This window comes from Equus asinus, chromosome 9, assembly GCF_041296235.1.
Source record: "Equus asinus isolate D_3611 breed Donkey chromosome 9, EquAss-T2T_v2, whole genome shotgun sequence".
Classification (NCBI taxonomy): domain Eukaryota; kingdom Metazoa; phylum Chordata; class Mammalia; order Perissodactyla; family Equidae; genus Equus; species Equus asinus.
In genome coordinates, this window is record NC_091798.1 from 49,589,498 (window position 1) to 49,611,560 (window position 22,063).

The 22,063-nt window shown below is 41.3% G+C and overlaps 1 long non-coding RNA gene across 3 annotated transcripts in view; it reads right to left on the reverse strand.

Moving 5' to 3' along the window:
- The window catches only part of LOC123290122 (uncharacterized), a 124,341-nt gene that overhangs the window by 78,964 nt on the left and 23,314 nt on the right, over nt 1-22,063 (reverse strand). For all 3 annotated transcript variants that reach the window (XR_011505854.1, XR_011505852.1, XR_011505853.1), the window contains exon 3: nt 20,937-21,051. This is a non-coding gene — a long non-coding RNA (uncharacterized lncRNA). The remainder of the gene's footprint in view (nt 1-20,936; nt 21,052-22,063) is intronic.

Genomic DNA, 22,063 nt, shown 5'->3' on the forward strand with positions numbered 1-22,063 from the left:
CCCAAAGAAGCCAACTGAGTAACTGGACAGCTGATCTTCAACAACACATAGCTCTCCTGGAATTTGGCTTGCTCATTAGACATCAGAAGAGATAGCCTGATCAAAGAGATATCATGATCAAAGAAACCTTATCATGATAGATCGTTTTCCTGTTGGTAAGGACATCAATGGTCATTTTTACTATTGGATCTGTTTCAGTCTCCAACTACTTGGGAGAAGAAGCAAACCAAAACCAAAGATCGTGTTTCTTCCTAAATCTTCCAGCTCTGGAGTTCTCATCTCTTTACAATGGATGGGTTTCAAAGTTGATCAAGTCACAGAGATGAAACTGGAATAGAGTGCTCCCATAGCGTACACTGAGGCAATTCCTGTGGTTTCTCGCTCTTACATGCTGAGATATCCTCTTTATATTGAATGAAGGTGGAGGAAGTCTGTAGAGAGAGTCTAGCCAGACCCAGAAGGGAAGATATTAGCTTCCTCACACATCAACTAACTTTGAGTTTATATGAAGCTGTGAAGTACTACAAAAATTCACACATAGCTAAGGACAGGGTTCTTTAAAATAAAGCATCCCAGATACAGAAGTAAAAAAGCCAATTGTAAATTATAGTAAGGTACAATAAATAACAGTATTAAAGATAGTTTTGTAACGTGTATAAAAGACAGCAAGATAACATAAACAAGAAATAGAAGAAAAAAGTGAAATAAAATGCAAACAAGCATAAGCACATATAAAGGAGCCAGGAGTGAGGCTAATACAAAATTTGCACAACCAATTCCTGTGTACTTTCTTCAAACCACAGATTTGGCATGTAGTATATTAACAGTAGTCACAAATTGTTTGTAACTGCTTCCATCAATAGAAGCTTAATAGGCTGCCTTGTGACTTGCTTTGACCAATAGAAGGCAGTAGATGTGACAGTGTGCAATTTCTGGGCCTGGGCCTCAAGCTACCTCACAGCTTCTGCTTGCTCCCACTTGGAAGCCTGCCTCCATGTGAGGAACCCTGGGCTAAGCTGCTGGAGACACTTGGCCCAGCCAATAGCCAGTATCAATTGAGCCATTAGATGGCCGTAGTCACATGAGTAAACCGGGCAAGAAAAACCATTCAGCTGAGTCCAGCACAAATTGCTAACCCACCAAACCAATAGTTACTTAAAAGTTTGTTGTTTAAGACACTAAGTTTTAGGGGAATTTATTATGTAGCAAAGACTTATTAAATATAGCACTGAGCTTTTCTGTAGCCAACACAAAAAGAGAAATTTAGTCATTTACACAACTCAAAGTATCCACGTGATTAGCAAAGTAATTATTGGAGAGAATGCAACTGGGTGTGATTTCTCATGCTCCTCAGGCTGCACCCGGCAGTCCAGACGAGTAAACTTGTTTATAAATCCTGGTGCTTATTCCACTTTTCATGAGTCTTTGCAATGTCTATGTCTCAAATATGAAACAACAACCTGCTGCTTATTTCTATTGCATCTCAGGTGCAAATGGAATGGTGCAAGATGGGGCCTGTGAGACTGCCCAGTTCAAACTTCAAGGAGTCATCCGGATTCCTCTCCTCTCACGTTCCACATCAAAGCCTGTGGGCACCGCCTTACTTATATATGAGCATGTTACCACTTCTCATTCCTTCCACTGCCAATGCCTGGGCTAAAACCACCATCACCTCTCACTCAAGTTATTGCAATAGCCTCCCAGCTGCCTCCCTGCTTCCACCTTTGTCCTCCCTCCTATCTGTTCACCTCCCAGTAGCCAAAGTGATCCATTAAAAATGTAAGTCTGATCACTGTCTACTCTGCTCAAAATCTTCTTGCAGCTTCCTGTGTCACTCAGAGTAAAAACCTCTCATAAAGCCCTTTGCGATGGGCCCCACCCCCAACTCTTTAGGTTGTATTAGTCTTCCCCTTGCTCCTGCTATTGCTGACCTTCGTGCTGTCCTTGGAAGATACTGGGCTTACTTCTCTTTCAGGTCTGTGGATGTGCCCTGCCTGAAACTCACTTCCCACAGATTAGCCACATGTCTTGTTTTGTTCAAATGTTACCTTGTGAGAAGCCTTTCCTAATGACCCTTTATTTTAAAAAAGCAAATCTTCATGCCTGCCCTGACACTTCCTATTTTCTTATTCTCCTTTAGAGTTCTTCACTGCACTAGAACCATCTGACATCCTGTATATTTGTTATCTGTGTCCTCACTCTAAAATGTCACATCCATGAGGATATAGGCCTTGTTTGGTTTATGTTCTACCTGCATGACCTACAACAGTGCCTAACACCTAGTAAGCAATTAAATATTTCTTTTTTGTTTTTTTTGAGGAAGACTAGCCCTGAGCTAAATCTGCTGCAAATCCTCCTCTTTTTTGCTGAGGAAGACTGGCCCTGAGCTAACATCCATGCCCGTCTTCCTCTGCTTCATACATGGGACGCCTGCCACAGCATGGCTTGACAAGTGGTGTGTAAGTCCGCACCTGGGATCCAAACCAGGCTGCCGGAGTGGAGCGTGTGAACTTAACCTCTGCGCCACTGAGCTGGCCCCTTAAATATTTCTTAAATGAATAAATTAATGAGGATTGAAGACAAAATGCACCATGTCTAGGCAGTAAGATCTTTTCTCTCCAGTTTACCATCTTCCATATGTACTACTGAGTGTGTACTCTTTCCTGCTTTCTTCATTCACTCAACAGCATTTACTGTATTGGGAATCTACAATGTGCAGACATTATCATAAGTCCTAAGCATCCAGGGAGAAAAAATATCCAAGATTCTGTCAGCTATTGACTATGAAGGCAGTAAACTCAGTGATGACTCCTGTGGAGTATGGTTGAGGCAGGACTGAGGACTTGAGACCTGAATGACAAAAAGTCAGCCATGCAAAAGTCTGGGGCAAGAACTTCCAGCAGGGAGAACAGTAAGTACAAAGGACTCAGAGTAGAATTGAAGCTGGAATCCTCGGAATCTTGGGAACAAGAGGTTAATGTAGTGGAATGCAAAGAAAAGAGAGGGAGAGAGAGGGGTGCTGGAGAGTTGGGGGATGGGAAGGGACTTGCGGCCTTAATAAGGAGACTGAATTTTATTAGAGTTAAATCTTACTTTGAGTGAAATGGGAAGCCATTACCAGGCTTAAAGTAGGAAATGAAATGATCAGATCTCCCCTCCAGCTAGCTCCTCTGTGAACCATCCATGGAGAGGCAAGGGGAAAACCTGAACCAGAGAAGACATCTCTGCAGTCATCCAGGAAAGACATAATGGAGGTGGTGGAACGGAGATGCTTCAGGATATACCTGAGGTAGAGCCCACACAATTTATTAATGAGATAGGTGTGGGATATGAAAGGAAAATAAAGGAGTAAAAGATGATGTTGGAAGAAGGAGCTTCCCTGAATGGTGACTGAGTCTGCCAAAGACTGCCATCGTTGTCCTCTGCCAGGAGCAGGACAGGCTTTCCCCATAGGAATAGACTTTGCTGTCATTTAACCAATGACTTTCGGAAAATGCCAGGCAATTTCAGTATGTTCCTTTTTCGTTTGCCTTGTAGGAGCTCCACAAAGGGTAAAGAGTCTGTTGGCATGAATTTCTTTAAACCACCATACATTTCTTCCAAGCTAGAGGCTTAGCTTGTCCCTTCCACCAGGTTGATGTTAGTCTCCATAGGACATGTTTGCTCACCAGGAAGTTGCTGCCCTAAAGTACAGCCTGGTTTAGCATCAAAATTATCTGATAAATAGACAGGAAAAATATTTTCTCCTAATTACCATCTCCAATGAAGATTTGTAATATTTAGAAGTCATGTGGGCTTTACAGAGCAAAGAAAACATAATTCAAACACAAGATTTCCCCAAAGCTCACTTTGCTTTCAGAGTCCTCCTCTGCTCTACACACCCATTTCACGTGCAGAACATGAAAACAAAGGCCCCTGGAAACAAGGTGCCACAACTCATCTGGCTCCCCATATCCTATAAACATATACAAGGAGAAAGACAGATATTCAAGAAACTTAGATTGATAAAACATCACTACTATGTACTTATCCTTTCACAAAGGCAAAGAAAAAAGGCAAATAGAAAGATCTGGCAATATGCAAAATAAAATAAGTTTTAGGAAATAGTACTGGTAACTTCAGGAAGAAAGGACATACATTGGAAAGGAAATTAATAATTCGGCAATGTGTAAATATCGTGATAGGAATTAGAAAATATCCTGATTAGCATTCTGTGTCTCTTCTCCAATCTTGGTTTTTAAATCAGCAGCAAAATGGATCCCTCCTCCAACCTGCTCCCAAATAAAGAGACGTTTCTTCCAAAAGAGGTGGTGCGAAATTCACTCCAGTTCTGAGTCATGAATCAGAGCTGCCTGCACAAGAATGGTTTGAAAAACAAAGATACTCAAAAACGTTCCCCATGGGAAATGCTGAGTGCAACAACCGAATCCTGAAACTCTGCTTGCAAATGTCACATTCCTCGCACACGTGCTTTGAGCACAGACCCAGCACTATGTATGCCAGCAGCACTTAAACTCAAGCAGCCAGGTTAATAACCCAAACAATCCTCCACTAAAAGCATACTGAGGAAAACGATGGTGAAAATGTATGGAAACCCACAGTGAGAGCCCTCAAGTCAAAAAGACGAGAGCCTAAAAATAAAACCACACCTATCAAAATGAAGGATGAGACACAGATAAGAAAATAACAAGAAACAGATGACAATGATATTTTCCGTTGCGGTGCTGCCTTTTTTTTTGTTTGGAGTTTTTGTGTTCCGAAAAGATTTTTACGCAGGGGTTCTGAACACTTCACTGTGCATTCTACCTGTGCAAAAGAGAGCTGAAATCATTTGTCAAACTCAGAAACCCTTGGTTTATATGTTTTAGAAAACTCAGCAATCTGACTACATTCCGAGTTCTTCGATGAAGTGTTCCCCCAAAAGCTTGGGAAGCCAGGTTAGGGATGGCCAGAGGGAGGTCCTTCTGCTAATGCTTGGTTAGAGATCAGCTTTGGAAATTATGGTCCTTAAATAAAATAGTGGAAGACCTGCCACAGGACTCCTGAGTTTGAAGGTTTTCTTCCTCCCCACCATAAGAAAGATGCACAAAGATATTAACTTCTGAGCAGGTCCAGGGAGAAGTCATTGTATGACTAAAATAAAATATTGCTTTCTTTTAGCCATCACAAGGTCTAAAAGAATGTTTTCTCCTGGTTGGCAGAGGAAGGTAAAATTTATTTTATGTGCCAGTCTTAGTCTGTTGGGGTTGCTAAAACAAAAATACCATAGACTGGATGGCTTATAAACAACAGAAATTTCTTTCTCACACTTCTGAAGGCTGAGAAGTGCAAGATCAAATGTGCCAGCAGACGGCTCGCTTCCTGGTTCATAGATGGCCATGCTGTCACTGCGTCCTCACCTGGTATAAGGGACAAGGGAGCTCTCTGAGGTCGCTTTTATAAGGGCACTAATCCCATTCATGAAGGCAGAGCCCTCATGTCCTAATCACCTCCTAACAGCCCCACTTCCAAATGCCATCACAACAGGGATTAGGTTTCAACATATGAATCTGGGGAGGAACATATTCAGTCTGCAGCAGTACCTGTGGAGGAGGGAGAGTATTTCAACATCATTTTTAAGTATGAAGAATGCTTTTGAAATGGCTTGTTTAAATTTGAGGAGGAAAGTTGATTTGATTTTGTGAGTTTCATGTGGGTATATTCTGGGCATTGTAGAAAAAATTAGTTCTAAATGGTCTTTATCACCAAGTACAGAAGTTTCTTTCAACTAGACATGAAGAGACCTTTCTTTTTTTTTTTTTTTTTTGAGGACAATTAGCCCTGAGCTAACATCTGCCACCAATTCTCTTTTTGCTGAGGAAGACTGGCCCTGAGCTAACATCCATGCCCATCTTCCTCTACTTTATACGTGGGACGCCTTCCGCGGTACCACGTCCACGCCCGGGATCCGAACTGGCGAACCCCAGGCCGCCGAAGCGGAACATGCTACCTTAATGGCTATGCGATAGGGCCAGCCCCTGAAGAGACCTTTCTTGTTTCACATCTGGGCTAACCTTAGGTGGTGTAAGAGAGTGCAAAGACAACGGGCTGCAGAATTAGACAACAAAGATTCGAGGTCCAGCTCTGACATGTGCTATCTTCGTGACCTTGGCAAATTATTTCACTTCAGTGGCAAAGTAGAAATTACTGTTTACCTCCCCAAAATTGCTGCTGGGGCCAAATGAAGTAGGGCACTTACAACTCCTAGCACAGAGTGAGGCTGAGAGAAGGAGCTCAGCATATGTCCCCCTCCATTCCCTGCTCAGCACTGGTTTCCCTGCAGTGAACACTCCCCCATGTTCAGATCAGGACACTCAAATGACTGACGGTCCACCTCACTTCTCTCCATACGGAGAAAGTCAAGGTTAGAAGAGGTGAAACAAATTCTTTTGGTGTGACCTCCAACCACCTTAGTGTTATGTGTCAAAGTTAATTTATTCAACGATTTGGCAGAATTTTTTCTGCACCTCGGTCATCAGATAGCTACCAAACAGCACTTAATCCCAGCTCCCGCTTTTCTAGACACATCAGCCCCTCCTTCCCTAAACCTTCTAGAAAAGTAAAGTTCTTAGGGACACACCCAAATTACACCTTGATCAAAAGAAAGCAAAGTCGGAGTCTTGGGAGCCTGTGGACCATCCCTGAACCAGGGGAGGTTTGGGTTTCCTTCTTCAAAAGTTCATTTTGAGTAACTTTTCAGAATTATGAATTATTTTTCCTCTTGTCATTCTCAGTACAATGGCGGTGGGGTGGGGTGGGGGAAGGCACATGCAGTAAGAAGTACAATACTTGAGCAATGTAATTGGCTTGGAAAGTGAGTTATCATTGAATGAAACCAGCCAGGAAAGAGAGTCTTGATATTTACATATAATCTGGGCTCAGAAAACACTCTTGATTAAAAAAACAAAAAGGAGTAGGGGGAGACCTTCCCCACGTGAGATTAAATTTTAAAAGCACACTTTATAAAGACATCGTAGCCAAGCCATCAATATTGAGAATTATGATAATATGTTTTTTGGAGAGTAGAAAAAATATTTACTGTGGGGCTTCAGCAATAAACTGTGGGACAATGTGAGGTTTAAATAGTTAGCGTTTCCGAGGATTTCTTGCATTATCTAATAGTGCCCACAAGTTGGGCCTGCCTATGAGATGCTTGCATCCCCATCTGTTTATCATATTCTTTGCAGTATGTGGGATGCTGTCCCCAGTGCAAACCAAGGAGGCCACCAGGCAAGATTCAGAACATCCAATTTTGGTAGCATAAGTCACCCTTCAGCTTTTACCAGGCTGTGTTTGTAAGTGTGCTCAGAGGAAGCCAGGGCAGTTCAAGAAATTTTAGGGATTATTCTATGTTCCTGGGAAAGTTTAATTTGTTGATTAAGTGGGATTGGAACAATGCCACCTACAACAGATGCTTTATCAAAGAGGGACAGTAAAACAAATGATTGCTGAAATGAGTAGTTTCTGCAAAGAATCTGGGTAAGAATTACTGGTGTTTAATGACCTCATCCTGGCAAGGTCAGCCAATAGCACAGTTTAGAAAGAATCAAATCTCAATTCCTTGGTGCAAATGAAGCATAATTAAGATGCAGCATGGTAAGGTCCTGGACATGTTAATTGTTCCTGGGTTGGCCTTAAGATCTCTAATAAATGTTCATAGGGGATTTTTTTTAAATTGTGTTTTTAAACAGTATAGGTAATTGGTGTTTAATAAGCTAATTTCACATCTTTCTTCATGGTGTCTGTCTCTGGAGGACAATAAGACCCTAAACATGGTGCCAAATGAGGCCCGTTGTTGCAATGAATTTGGTAGGGCCAGAGCAGGTCAGATGGACGACAGGGCTTCAGAAAGATACAATCCTACTCAGAGTAGGAACATACATTGCTGCTCCCACAAGACCATGTGTCACATAGGCCCAAAGTGAGAGCAAGCTTGGGTCCCTCCTATCAACAAAAAAGGGACCATAAATAGATTGAGTCGGTGACTTCTTCCAGGGGAGGTGAACCATTCCCTAAGCTAGCCAGCAGCTTGTGAAGTCAGTGAGTCAGCCTCATCAAAGCAGCCAAAAGAGCAGACGTAACTATATTTGTCCATCACCACAGCCAGGCTAGGGGTATGTGTGTTATGAGGTCAGAGAGCCCACCAATGGCCAGTGTGTCATTGCCAAAGATTAGTATAGATCAGCCTAGAATTATGTGTGTGGGTGTGCTGTGGACCCATGGGTACCCATCTCCACCTCTCTCTCATACACACACACACACACGCACATGCACACATATGCATACACACAGCTTAGTAGGGATCCAGTGCTAAAACAGCCTGGTGAAGAAGAAATTGTGCTGAATTAGCAATCACTAAGCATGGATTCTTGTTCTGATTCCCCTGCTACTACGGCTGTACAACCCAGGTAAGAAACTATTTGTTGATGTTTTGTTTGGTTTAATTTATCTGTAGAATAAAAGCATTGAATCCAGATCATTCCTATGGTCCCTCCCAACTTGACCTGTGTTTATGAGTCTATTTCCTGCCTGACTCATTTTTTGCTGTATACTCCTTAGCTCAAAAGCTTACAGCTTCTCGGAGCTTCCTTCATCAGGGCAGACTTGATGCTATGACATTCAGAGTATGGGAAAGAGGATAAAGAAATACATACGGTGCTCCAAGTCTTCAAGGGGCTACAATTTTCTCAAGGAAACCCTGTGGTCAGAGGTGGAAATCGTAGAGGAGGCACAGGCATGATCCAGGCCAGGGTTCTATTCCTATCACAGATCCTAGAATAAATACTTCACTGTCTCCTCTCCATGGAGATGGGCCTCATCCCCCTAGGCCCCCAGGCATACACTTAGGCCTGCCTGAGCTTTTAGCATAATCTTCTCTCCCAGAAAAGCAGTATCTTCCCTACTTCTGGAGACCTGGGCCCTGAAAGGCTAAGACATCAGCACCTCCACCCTCTGGAAACCTGCCCTTTTCCGCACCACATACGCATTCTCCAAGTCTGCCTCTTTCTTCCCAGCTGCCACTACCACCAGGACAAAGTAGACTACTGGTCAGGCTCTCTGTTCCCTCAGCTTTCTTGGGAGGGCGTTTAATAAGAGAGGGTTGCACTGTATCCAGCTGGCTGCAGGAGAGAGGGAAACAGTCTTTTTTTTTAACTGCTGAACGCTCGGTTCTTTGTCTGTGACCCTCCCACCACCTCTCTTGATTCCACCCATCTGTATGTAGCACTGTCTTCTTTCAGTTAAAAAGCCAGCAATTTCCTTTACTTGAATTTCCAGACTCATTCCATCTACAGAATTTAGACTTTTATGCACTGAGCCCTTTAAAGCTGTTGGGACTCTCCATGATTTGGGAGATCTGTCAAAGCGACGTGTCATAGAGCAGCTATCGGCCTGGGACCAGAGGGAAGGCCAGGTTGACAATGGATGGGAACTAACCCATGGGCCTGTGGCTGCCTCTGCTAATGGCTTCCTTTACGAACCTTGCCAGGAAGCCCCAGGGCTTCCAAAAGGCTCAAATGTGTCTGTGACACATTATCTGGAGAGGCCATGGAGATGCCAAATTGAATAAAGATTTGTGCATTTTTACAGTAAGTAAAACTGAACTATTGTAAGAATGCCAGTCAGCCTCTTGTGGGGGACGGGAGCCGGGAACCCAAAGGCATTCTGTGGTTGGACCTTGATCCCACCATGAGGGCTAGTGACTGATGCTGTCACTTGACTCCGTGACATTCCCCTCCCTCTTAGAATATCTGGCCCCTTCTGGTGACATGAACTTGTTCTGGAGTCAGGGTTCAGCACGCAGGCTTCCCATGCAGGCTGAGGCTGTTGTACAGATCACCTTGGCAATTGTTCCCTTCATTCAGCTTCCTTCTTGGACAGAACAGGAGAGGTCCCTGTCTGCTGCCACTGAGCCTTTTTTATGGAAGTACAATCAAAAGACACATTCAGGGGAAACCCAGTACTGGAACTTTATAACACTAACATTCTTTTTGTCCTCCCCTTCATAAAATGAGACTTCAAAGCCACATTATGTCATATTGTGGATGAAAAGGGGCTGTGTTCAAAAGGGAATTTCACTATTAACATCACCCTGGTTAACCTGAGTGCCAAGATTAACAAACCAGCCTAACCCTCTGGCAATTCATTGTCATTTAATATATATTTAGAGCCCACCCTGTGTGAAGAAGTGGAGAGAACACACACGTGGCCCCTTCATGGTCAGACTTTACAGCCCAAAGAGGCAAGGCCCACATCTGGCATATCCTTTCCATAAAAACATTAAAATGCCACACAGGCATAGACCAATCATTTTAGGATCCTATAAACCTTAATGTTTGATAGGTGTAAGCACTCTCTGTCTCTTTCTACTCCATACTAAAACATTTTATGGTGATTTGGAAAGAACAATATTCTTCTTTCCTTTTCTCTGACATCAATTTTCTGCTACTCCCCAAAAGACTGTTACATGACAGGCACTCTGCTAGGCACACGAACACAGAGCTGAGAAATGTATGGAGCTGACTCTCAAAATGCTCGGACTCAAAGGGGAGGCAGGGGGATAGGGGCAGAGGTGGGGACAGATAAGGATAAAATGGGGGTGTTCGTGATTAGATCACGAAGGGAGCAGCTCAGGAGTTTGGATATAGTAGATAAAGAGGGTCTTGTCTACGGAGGGTGGGAGGGGAGAGGGGAGATTTTGGCAGTGAACTTTTTAAGCCAAGGAGGAAAATGGTCAAGTTTGTCAGTCAGAGAGATAAGCTTGAAGGCTGGGTGGGGGACGGATCGGAAGGGAGAGCAGGGATTAAAGCTGCTGAAATGGCCAGGGCAGAGACGGGGAAGGCTGCCCTCTAAGGCAGCAGGTGTGCAAGTCTTTCCGAGTGGTACCCAGGCCCACCTTCAGCCTCCATCTGTTCTCTTTCCTCGAGCTGTCAGCCTGAGAACACACTAGCCGTGGCTGGGTGGCTGCGCTGGTTCTCCTTCCACAACCACCCTTTTCCTACTTCATGAAAGAAAGGCATCCCTCTCACCACCCAGAATCTTACTACAGTGTAATGTCCTCGGATGGAAAGACTTGGGGGTGGGGGAGACGTAAACAAAGGGATGATTTAAAATATAAACATCCATCTATTAGCAGATGTGCTTCCAAAACAATTTTACTTTTTATGTAAATTTTTTATATAAATTTATGTTTATTAATTATCAAAATTTATAATATATTTCTGCTGTTTTGGTCCATTTTGAACTACTATTAATGGTAGAAATAACTCTAACCAGCATTTTTAAATTGTATATAGACTTATGATCACATGAAATTTTTTAAAATGTTTTAATTTTCAATTTACATATTCTTAGTGAAAGATAAGTACAATGGGGTTATCAATAGACTTTGAAGTATAAAAATATATTACAATAGGATAAAATTCCTGGAGGGGGCAAAATGGAAATGCAAATTAAAGAGAAAAAAGGATGCTGTAAAAACCTTCAGTTATGAAAGAAGATGTAGTTCATGTATATGTATACATATTTTTAAATTTACATGCAGTAAAATTCTCTGTTTGTAGTTTATTGTTCTACAGATTTTGACAAATGTAGTCATCACCACAATCAAGATGCAGAATAGCTGCACCGCCCCCCAAAATTTCATATGCTGACCCTTTGTGAGCTATCGCTCCCCCACTCTGAACCATTGGTAACCACCGTATCAATGGTTGGGACAGTGTTATAGTGTTAATTTTTCCAAAATAGTGTTATCTTTCCCAAAATGCCATATAAATGGAATTATACAACCCTTGGGGTCTGACTTCAATCATTTTACTGTGCTTATCAACAGTCCATTCCTTTTTATTGCTCAGTAGTATTCCATTGTGTGGCTAGATTACAGTTTGTTCACCATTCACCAGTTAAAGGACATTTGAGTTGTTTTCAGGTTTTGGCCATGATGAATAAAGCTGCTATAACCATCTGCATACAGGTCTTTGTGTGAGCATAGGTTTCCATCTCCCTTGGGTAAACTGCTAGAAGTGGGATTGCTTAGTCACATAGCAAGTACATTTTTAACTGAAAGAAACTGCCAAGCTGTTTGTTGTATCATTTTACGTGGCTGTACCATTCTTGGCTACAGTGAGTAATGCTGCAATGAACATCGGGGTGCATGCATTTTTCTCACCAACAATGCATGAGACTTACAGTTGCTTCACATTCTCACCAGCACTTGGTATTGTTAGATTTTGGGGTTTTGTTTTTTAATCTTAGCTATTCTAATAGATGTTTAATGGTATCACATTGTAGTTTTAATTTGCATTTCCTTAAGGACATTTAGCATTTTTTTATATCATATACTTATTTGCCATCTATGAATCTTTTTTCTAGTGAAATATCCAAATATTTTGTCAAAAATTTTATTAGGTTTGGTTTTGGGGCTGGCCCCGTGGCCGAGTGGTTAAGTTCGCGCACTCTGCTGCAGGCGGCCCAGTGTTTCATTGGTTCCAATCCTGGGCGCCGACATGGCACTGCTTATCAAACCACACTGAGGCAGCGTCCCACATGCCACAACTAGAAGGACCCACAATGAAGAATATACAACTATGTATCGGGGGGCTTTGGGGAGAAAAACGAAAAAAATAAAATCTTTAAAAAAAAGTTTTATTAGGTTGGGTTTTTAAAATTATTATAGGGTCTTGAGAGATACAAGTCCTTTGCCAGATATATGAGTTACAAATATTTTCTCCCAGTCAATGGCTTGTCTTTTCGTCCTCTTTAAAGTGTTTTTCACAGAGCAAAAGTTTTTAATTTTGGTAAGTTCTAATTAATCAATTTTTTTCTTTTACAGACTGTGTTTACAGGTCACATCTAAAACCACTTTACTAACCCAAGATTACACAGATTTTCTCCTAGAAGTTTTATAGTTTTAGGTTTTAAATTTAGGTCCGAAAAATTTGAGTTAATTCTTGTGTAAAGTTTCAGGTTTTCTCACATGGACATCAAATTGTACCAACACCATTTGTTGAAGCATGTATTTTTTTTACTTTTTTTTTTACTGAGGTCATAACAGTTAATAACATTGTGAAATTTCAGTTGTATATTACTGTTTGTCAGTCACCATATGAATGTATCCTTTCACCCTTTGTGCCCACCACCCAACCCTCTTCCCCTCTGGTAACCACTAATCTGTTCTCTTTGTCCGTGTGTTTGTTTATCTTCCACATATGGGTGAAATCATATGGTGTTTGTCTTTCTCTGTCTGGCTTATTTTGCTTAACATAATACCCTCCAGGTCCATCCATGTTGCTGCAAATGGGACGATTTTGTCTTTTTTATGGCTGAGTAGTATTCCATTGTATCTATGTACCACATCTTCTTTATCCAATCATCAGTCAGTGGGCCCTTGGGTTGCTTTGACTTCTTGGCTATAGTGAGTAATGTTGCAATGAACACAGGGTGCATAAGTCTCTTTGAATTGTTGATTTCAAGTTCTTTGGATAAATACCCAGTAGTGAGATAGCTGGGTCATATGGTATTTCTACTTTTAATTTTTTGAGAAATCTCCATATTGTTTTCCATAGTGGATTTCCCAGTTTGCATTCCCACCAGCAGTGTATGAGGGTTCCCTTTTCTCCACATCCTCTCCAATACTTGTTATTTTTTGTCTTGGTGACTATAGCCATTCTAACAGGTATGAGGTGATATCTTAGTATAGTTTTGATTTGCATTTCCCTGATGGTTAGTGATGCTGAACATCTTTTCATGTGTCTATTGGCCATCTGTATATCTTCTTTGGAAAAATGTCTGTTTTTCCAAACAAAGAGGAAAAGTCCTCTGCCCATTTTTTGATCGGGTTGTTTGTTTTTTTATTGTTGAGTTGTGTGAGTTCTCTATATATTTTGGAGATTAACCCCTTGTCAGATATACTATTTGTAAATACTTTCTCTCAGTTTGTGGGTTGTCTTTTCGTTTCATTCCTGGTTTCCTCTGCCTTGCAGAAGCTCTTTAGTCTGATGAAGTCCCACTTGTTTATTTTTTCTTTTGTTTCCCTTGTCCCAGTAGATATGGTATTCAAAAAGATCCTTCTAAGACCAATGTCAAAGAGTATATTACTTATATTTTCTTCTAGGAGTTTTAGGGTTTCAGGTAATCCCATCAAGTCTTTGATCCATTTTGAGTTAATTTTTGTGTATAGCAAAAGATAACGGTCTACTTTTGTTCCTTTGGATGTGTCCAGTTTTCCCAATGCCATTTATTCAAGAGACTTTCTTTTCTCCATTGTATGTTCTTAGCTCTTTCGCCAAAGATAAGCTGTCCATAGATGTGTTTTATTTCTGGGCTTTTAATTCTGTTCCATTGATCACTGTGTCTGTTTTTGTACCAGTACCATGCTGTTTTGGTAACTGTAGCTTTGTAGTATATTTTGAAGTCAGGGATTGTGATGCCTGCAGCTTTGTTCTTTTTTCTCAGGATTACTTTAGCTATTCAGGGTCTTTTGTTGCCCCATATGAATTTTAGGATTCTTTGTTCTATTTCTGTGAAGAATGTTATTGGGATTCTGATTGGGATTGCATTGAATCTGTAGATTGCTTTAGGTAGTATGGACATTTTAAGTATATTTATTCTTCCAATCCATATGCATGAAATATCTTTCCACTTCTTTGTGTCATCATCAATTTCTTTCAATACTGTCTTATAGTTTTCATTGTATAGGTCTTTCACCTCTTTGTTTAAATTTATTCCTAGATATTTTATTCTTTTTGTTTTGATTGTATTCTTGAATTCTCTTTCTGCTAGTTTGTTATTAGAGTATAGAAATGCAACTGATCTTTGTAAGTTGATTTTGTACCTTGCAACTTTGCTGTAGTTGTTGATTATTTCTAATAGTTTTCTGATGGATTCTTTAGGGTTTTCTATATATAAAATCATGTCATCTGAAAATAGTGAGAGATTCCCTTCATCATTGCCTATTTGGACTCCTTTTATTTCTGTTTCTTGCCTAATTGTTCTGACCGAAACATCCAGTACTATGTTGAATAAGAGTGGCGAAAATGGGTACCCTTGTCTTGTTCCTGTTCTTGGAGGGATGGCTTTCAGTTTTTCCCCACTGAGTATGATGTTGGCTGTGGGTTTCTCATATATGGCCTTTATTATGTTGAGGTACTTTCTTCTATACCCATTTTATTAAGAGTTTTTATCATAAATGGATGTTGGATCCTGTCAAATGCTTTCTCTGAATCTATTGAGATGACCATGTGGTTTTTATTCCTCATTTTGTCAATGTTGTGTATCACATTTATTGATTTGTGGATGTTGAACCGTCCCTGTGTCCCTGGTATAAATCTCACTTGATCATGGTGTATGATCTTTTTAATGTATTGCTGTAATCAGTTTGCCAACATTTTGTTGAGGATTTTTGTATCTATATTCATCAGCAGTATTGGCCTGTAATTTTCCTTCTTTATCTGGCTTTGGCATCAGGGTGATGTTGGCCTCATAGAATGTGCTAGGAAGTGTTCCATCGTCCTCAACTTTTGGGGATAATTTGAGAAGGATAGGTATTAAATCTTCTTTGAATGTTTGGTAGAATTCTCCAGAGAAGCCGTCTGGTCCTGGACTTTTATTTTTGGGAGGTTTTTGATTACTGTTTCAATCTCTTTACTTGTCATGGTCTATTCAGATTCTCTGTATCTTCTTGGTTCAGTTTTGGGAGGTTGTATGAGTCTAAGGATTATCCATTTCTTCTAGATTGTCCAATTTGTTGGCATATAGGTTTTCATAGTATTCTCTTATAATCCTATGTATTTCTGTGGTATCTGGTGTAATTTTTCATGTTTCATTTATAATTTTATTTATTTGAGCCTTCTTTATTTTTTTCTTAGTGAGTCTGGCTAAGTGTTTGTCAATTTTGTTTATCTTCTCAAAGAACCAGCTCTTTGTTTCATTTATCCTTTCAACTGTTTTTTTGTTGTTGTTTCAATTTCACTTCTTTCTCCTCTAATTTTTATTATTTCTCTCCTTCTGCTGACTTTGCTTGTTCTTCTTTTTCTAATTCTCTTAGATGGTATTTAAGATTGCTTATTTGAGATTTTTCTTATTTGTTAAGGTGGGCCTGTATTACTGTGAATTTCCCTCTTAGGACTGCTTTTGCTGCACCCCATATGAGTTGATATGGTGTATTTTCATTCTCATTTGCCTCAAGATATTTTTTGATTTCTCCTTTAATTTCTTCAATTATCTACTGGTTGTTCAGTAGCATGGTGTTTGGTCTCTACATGTTTGTCACTTTCCCAGCTTTTTTCTTGTTGTTGATTTCTAGTTTCTAAGCATTATGGTTGGAAAGGATGATTGATGTGATTTCAATCTCCTTAAGTTTATTGAGACTTGCCTTGTTTCCCAACATATGGTCTCTCCTTGAGAATGTTCCACATGCACTTGAGAAGAATGTGTATTCTGCTCTTTTTGAATGGAGTGTTCAATATATATCTATTAAGTCCATCTGGTCTAGTTTTTCATTTAAATCCACTATTTCCTTGTTGACTCTCTGTCTGGATGATCTATCCATTTATGCAAGTGGGGTGTTAATGTCCCCTACTATTATTGTACTGTCATTAATATCTCCTTTTAGGTTTTTTAGTACTTGCTTTATGTACTGTGGTGCACCTGTGTTGGTGCATATATATTTTTCAGTGTTATGTCTTCTTGGTGGAGTGTCCCTTTTATAAACTGCTCTTCTTTGTCTCTCATTAACTGTTTTGTTTTGAAGTCTACTTTGTGTAACTATGGAAATACCTGCTTTCTTTTGTTTGCCATTAGCTTGGAGTATCATCTTTCATTCCTTCACTCTGAGCTTGTGTTTGTCTTTAGAGATGAGATGTTTTTCCTGGAGCCAGCGTATTGTTGGGTCCTGGCTTTTAATTCATCCCACCACTCTGTGTCTTTTGGTTGGAGAATTCAATCCATTTACCTTTAGAATGATTATTGATATATAAAGGCTTAATGCTGCCATTTTATTGCTCGTTTTCTGGTTCTTCTGCATTTCTCTTGTTTCTCGTCCCATGTATTTCAGACTACCAATTCAGTTTGGTAGCTCTCTATGATGGTTTTCTTAGTTTTCTCTTTATTTATCATTTGTGTCTCTGTTCTGATGATTTGTTTAGTGGTCACCATGAGGTTTGTATAAAAAAAATCTTGTAGATGAGATAGTCCATGTTCTGTTAGCCTCTTGTTTCTAAGACTAAGCTGATTCTATCCCTTTCCCCTTCCCCTTCTAAGTTATTATTGTCACAACTTATTCCATCTTGGATTGTGAGTTTGTGGTTAAAATGATGAGATTATAGTTATTTTTGATGTTTTCCTTCCTTTTATCTTTAATGTTTTAATTAAGTGTTTGCTAACCTGTTTTGATAGAGACCTGCAATTTTCTGATTTTTTTCTACCTATTTATCTCCTCACTCAAGGCTTTGTAAACCCTTTCTTTCTTTTTTTTTTTTTCCAGTATGAGGGCCTTCTTCAGCATTTCGTGTGGGGGTGGGGAGTGTCTTGTGGTGATGAACTCCCTTAGCTTTTGTTTTTCTTGAGAAGTTTTTATTTCTCCATCACATCTGAAGGATATTTTTGCTGGATAGAGTATTTGTGGCTGAAAGTTTTTGTCTTTCAGAATTTTGAATATCTCATTCCACTCTCCTAGCCTGTAATATTTCTGCTGAGAAACCCACTGAAAGCCTGATAAGGTTTCCTTTGTAAGTTATTTTCTTCTGCCTTGCTGCCCTTAAAATTTTTTCTTTGTCATTGACTTTTGCCAGCTTTACCACTATATGCCTTGGAGAAGGTCTTTTTACATTGATATAATTAGGAGATCTATTAGGTTCTTTCATTTGTATTTCCAGCTCCTTCTCCAGGTTTGGCAAGTTCTCACCTGCTATTTCTTTGAACAAGCTTTCTGCTCCATTCTCTTTCTCTTCTCCCTCTGTAATACCTATAATCCTTATGTTGCATTTCCTAATTGAGTCAGATATTCCTTGGAGACTTTCTTCATTTCTTTTTAGTCTTAGTTCTCTCTCCTCCATCTGAAGCATTTCTGTATTTCTGTCCTCTAGACTGATGACTCACTTCTCCATAATATCAGTTCTGTTGTTCAGGGTGTCCAGATGTTTCTTTATCTCATCCATTGTGTTTTTCATCTCCAACATTTCTGATTCATTTCTCTTTAGTTTCAATCTCTTTTGTGAAGAAGTTCCCAATTTCATTGAACTAACTGCATTTTCTTGTAACTTGTTGAGTTTTTGTATGATAGCTATTTTGAATTCTCTGTCATTTAGATTATATATTTCTGTGACTTCAGTATTGATTTCTGGGTGCTTGTCATTTTCCTTCTGATCTGGATTGCTAATATATTTTTCATACTATTTGATAGTATGGATTTGATCCTCCGCATAGTGATAGTATTCAGTTGCAGCTTCCGCCTGCCACCACTTGGGGGGAGGGAGTCAAGAGTGGTGTATTCTGAGCCCTCCATGACCCTGGCTTACTTGCTCACAGCTGCTGCTTTTCTGATGTATGTGGGGGCACTCTGGCTGACTGGCTGAGCTGGAGAGCCAGGTGGGGAGAGGAACACTTTCTTTCACCTGTGCAATCCCAGGGGGCCGTTCTCACTCTGCCCTCATTATCTACTCTCCTAGGGTGCTGGCTTGATGAAGACACTCCTGCAATGGCTTAGTCACCTCTGTGTGGGGCTTTCCCATAGGCTGTGAGGGAACTTGGAGAGCAAAGGTGTTCCTGTGGAGGGCTGCCCCTCCTCCCCTCTCAGAGCCATGCATAGCCCTGCACCCTGGGTTGCTGCCTTTGGGGGAGGGAGAGGAGATCCCCTTATTTCCTTCCACTTCCTCCAGGGGGTCTAGCAGCTCCACCTTCAGACGTATGGCTGCGTAGTTCTCTCAGAAGTCTTTTGTGTTGTGTGAATGTCCTCTGTTGGTATATGACTATCCTTTTTTTGTATCTTAGGGGGAGAGTCTAAGGGAAGAGCTCATTCCACTATGATGCTGACATCACTAATCTGTGACTTTTTGAAACATGTACTTTTTAAAAGGAATGACAGTGAGTATCAATCACTAGTATTTAAATTTTATTGGATACATTTTAAAGAGTAATAATGAGTAATGAAATGCTTTTCTTTTCAAATGCCAGTATTCATAATATGTTGCATTAGATTCTTTGCAAATATTTGAAATTATGATGAAACATTTTAGAGGGAAGCTTACTAATATATAGGAGTTACATAGTTTTTCAAAATTATTTTGGGTGGTATTTAGGTAAAAAAAAGTCTGAAGGCCACTCTTAAGTATCAGCAGAGGAAATAAACAGAAAGAAAAAGATTTACTGAAGAGTATTCCAACTCTGAGGGCTAATAGTTTGGCACTAAAGGAGAGGAGGGTTAGAGAGAAAGAAGTAAAAAATGACAACTTGGTTTCTAATTTGAGGGGACATGGTTTGGGTGGTATTGCCACCAACCAAGTTCAGAAACACAGGAGGAAGAGCAGATTGGGGTGGGAGAAAGGACATGAGCTCAGTGTGGGACATGTTGTATTTGGGGTGCCTGTGGATAAAGCATGGAAGGAAGCAGTTATTATTTTATGGGGTTTGAGTTTGTTTTGTTTTGTTTGGAATTGAGTGCAGATTTTCCTTTCTACTCTTTCTTTTCTTTTCTCTGTGTTTGTATGTGTGTGCTGAAAGGTTATTCAATGTTGAATTATTTCTCCATATACAACTTGATGTTTGACTTAGGCTAGTAGTAGGGAGTTTGTGTGATGTGACGGAAAAGCAGAGTCTTGGGAAACTTGCAGAGTGCAAATCCCATCTCTGCTACCATTAGCTGTGCAGGCTTGGGCAATGTACTTTACTTCTCTGAACCACACTTTATTCATGTGTAAAATGGTAAAAATAATACCTACTTGACATAGGATATTAAGTGAGATGTTTCCTCTCTTGGAATTGCAACCAAGTACGAAGGGCAACAAGTACCCACACACACATTCTAATAAGCGGGGCTAGATAGAGCCAGCTTAGTTTGTTTGCTTATTTATGCCAAGTGAGTTATTAGGTCTAGAGAGGGACTCTAAGGATGCTAAAGTATAATTTTCAAAAAATTGTAAGCAAACAAAATACAAGATGACACACATACAAATACAAGATTACCCACACAGACTCACGGCCAAAACCCTGGACTGAGAGAGAGAAGAGCTGAGGGGTGTACCTGAGGGTGTGGCATGCAGAGGAGAACAGTCCACCTGATTCCCATGATGCCCACAGTCCTCCCATCATGGCCCTTGGCTGCCGCCAGCTCTCCACACAGCCCCATGGGCATTTCCTGACATGTCCAAGGACTTCTGGTCTCCATCTTTCAGGTCCACGCAGCTTACTCTGTGCCCTCCCTACCTGACAGCCATGGCTCCCAGGGGTTGTAGGCTCTCTCTGTCTGCTCTCTTCCGTGCCCTACTCAGTGGGCCACTGAAACCTTTGGGTGTTCTCCCACACCCCTTTGAGGGGTGAGGCTGAGCCTGATGGAGCCTCCATGAGTTTCCCTCAGGTCTATTGGCCTCAAAGATACACACCGGACGTGGAGCTTCTTCCCAAGGCTGCACTCTGGGAATCAAGTAACAGAGTCACTTTGCTCTGGGACCACCAAACCTTTTGGGGATATTATTATCTCCTCCCCAGGTCTGGCCCAGGAAATAAGACAGGCTCTGGTTCAGAGTCCTCCCTCCCTTCAACCACCACCACATGCACAGTCAATTCAAACTCTTATTTCCTTTCTCTCCTCAACAACCCTTTCCCCCAGCCTAGGGCACCTTTATTTAGTGGAGATGGAGGTGGGATGGGTACTAGTTTATCTGATTATCTCAAGCTCCTGAAAATACCTGAATCCAAGTCTTTGAAATTAAAAGCTCAGAATCTGCTGTCTTTGTTCTTCAGTTCCCTCTTGACACTCCTCTCCAGCCTGAGGGACAATGCCAGGCTCTGGTCTCAGTCCAACTGGCAAGACATAGCAGTGGAAAGAGGTGGGGAACCCCAGTTAATTCTTCATGTCCTCCCACTACATTCATTTTATATGACATACGCTTTAGGTGTGATCTGCAATATTCCAGTTTTCATAAGACCAGTCTGGCCCAGGGTCTGATTGCAGCTGGCCCTGAGTCATCTTCCAGCCGTGGGTCTGTGGGCACAAGCTCAGCTGAGCACATTAAGGCTGGCTTTGGAGGCCGTGGGCACAGGCCACAAACCCCTGGCCTGAGGCAAGCTGCCTGGCTCCCACTGGGAGTCTCAGAAACCCAGGCCTTACTGCCCAGCAGGGGAGCAGGGTCAGGGAGTGGGAGCCAGGGAGGCTGGTCTCCCAGGCCCTGTCCACATCAGGGCAGAAACTCTGCCAGGATCAACAGTGTGGCTCCTGGCAAAGCCTCTGCCAGGCTCCCTCAACACTGTGGTCACCAAAGGCCTATGTTTTTTCTGAGATGTGGATTTTGAAAATGACCTCCTGAGGTCTGGCACATAACAGAATTCCTGGAGGAAAGAGGACAGGGAGGTGACACCTCTCTCCAAGGGGGTTACGAAAGCAGAGCAGGCCGTTACCGTGTGGGAATGGTGCTACACCGGCATCAGGGAACACTCAGTGTTCGCCTCCGTAAGACGATGCTGCAGCCCAGGACATGAAGTCAAATCATAGAAACGGATGCCCCCAACAGACCTGGAGACCATTTAATCCAAACCTTTCGTTTCACACTGCAGGAAGCCAAAGCAGAACACTAGAAAATGTTCAGCCAACCTGATGTCTCCCCTTCTGTTCAATCGTTTCCTTTGTATGTTTTGCCTTTTGTTGAGCTTTAAAAGACACCACAGGCAAGATTTGCCTGGTTTTAGAAAATCAATACACCACTGACCTTCACACTTACTGGCCTCAGGTTTGGACTAGCCTAGGTTGCCTCGTGCAGCCCACTGTATCAGGCTCATGAATCAGGTCAGGCGTGAGTCTGAGGCCCACCTCAGCCAC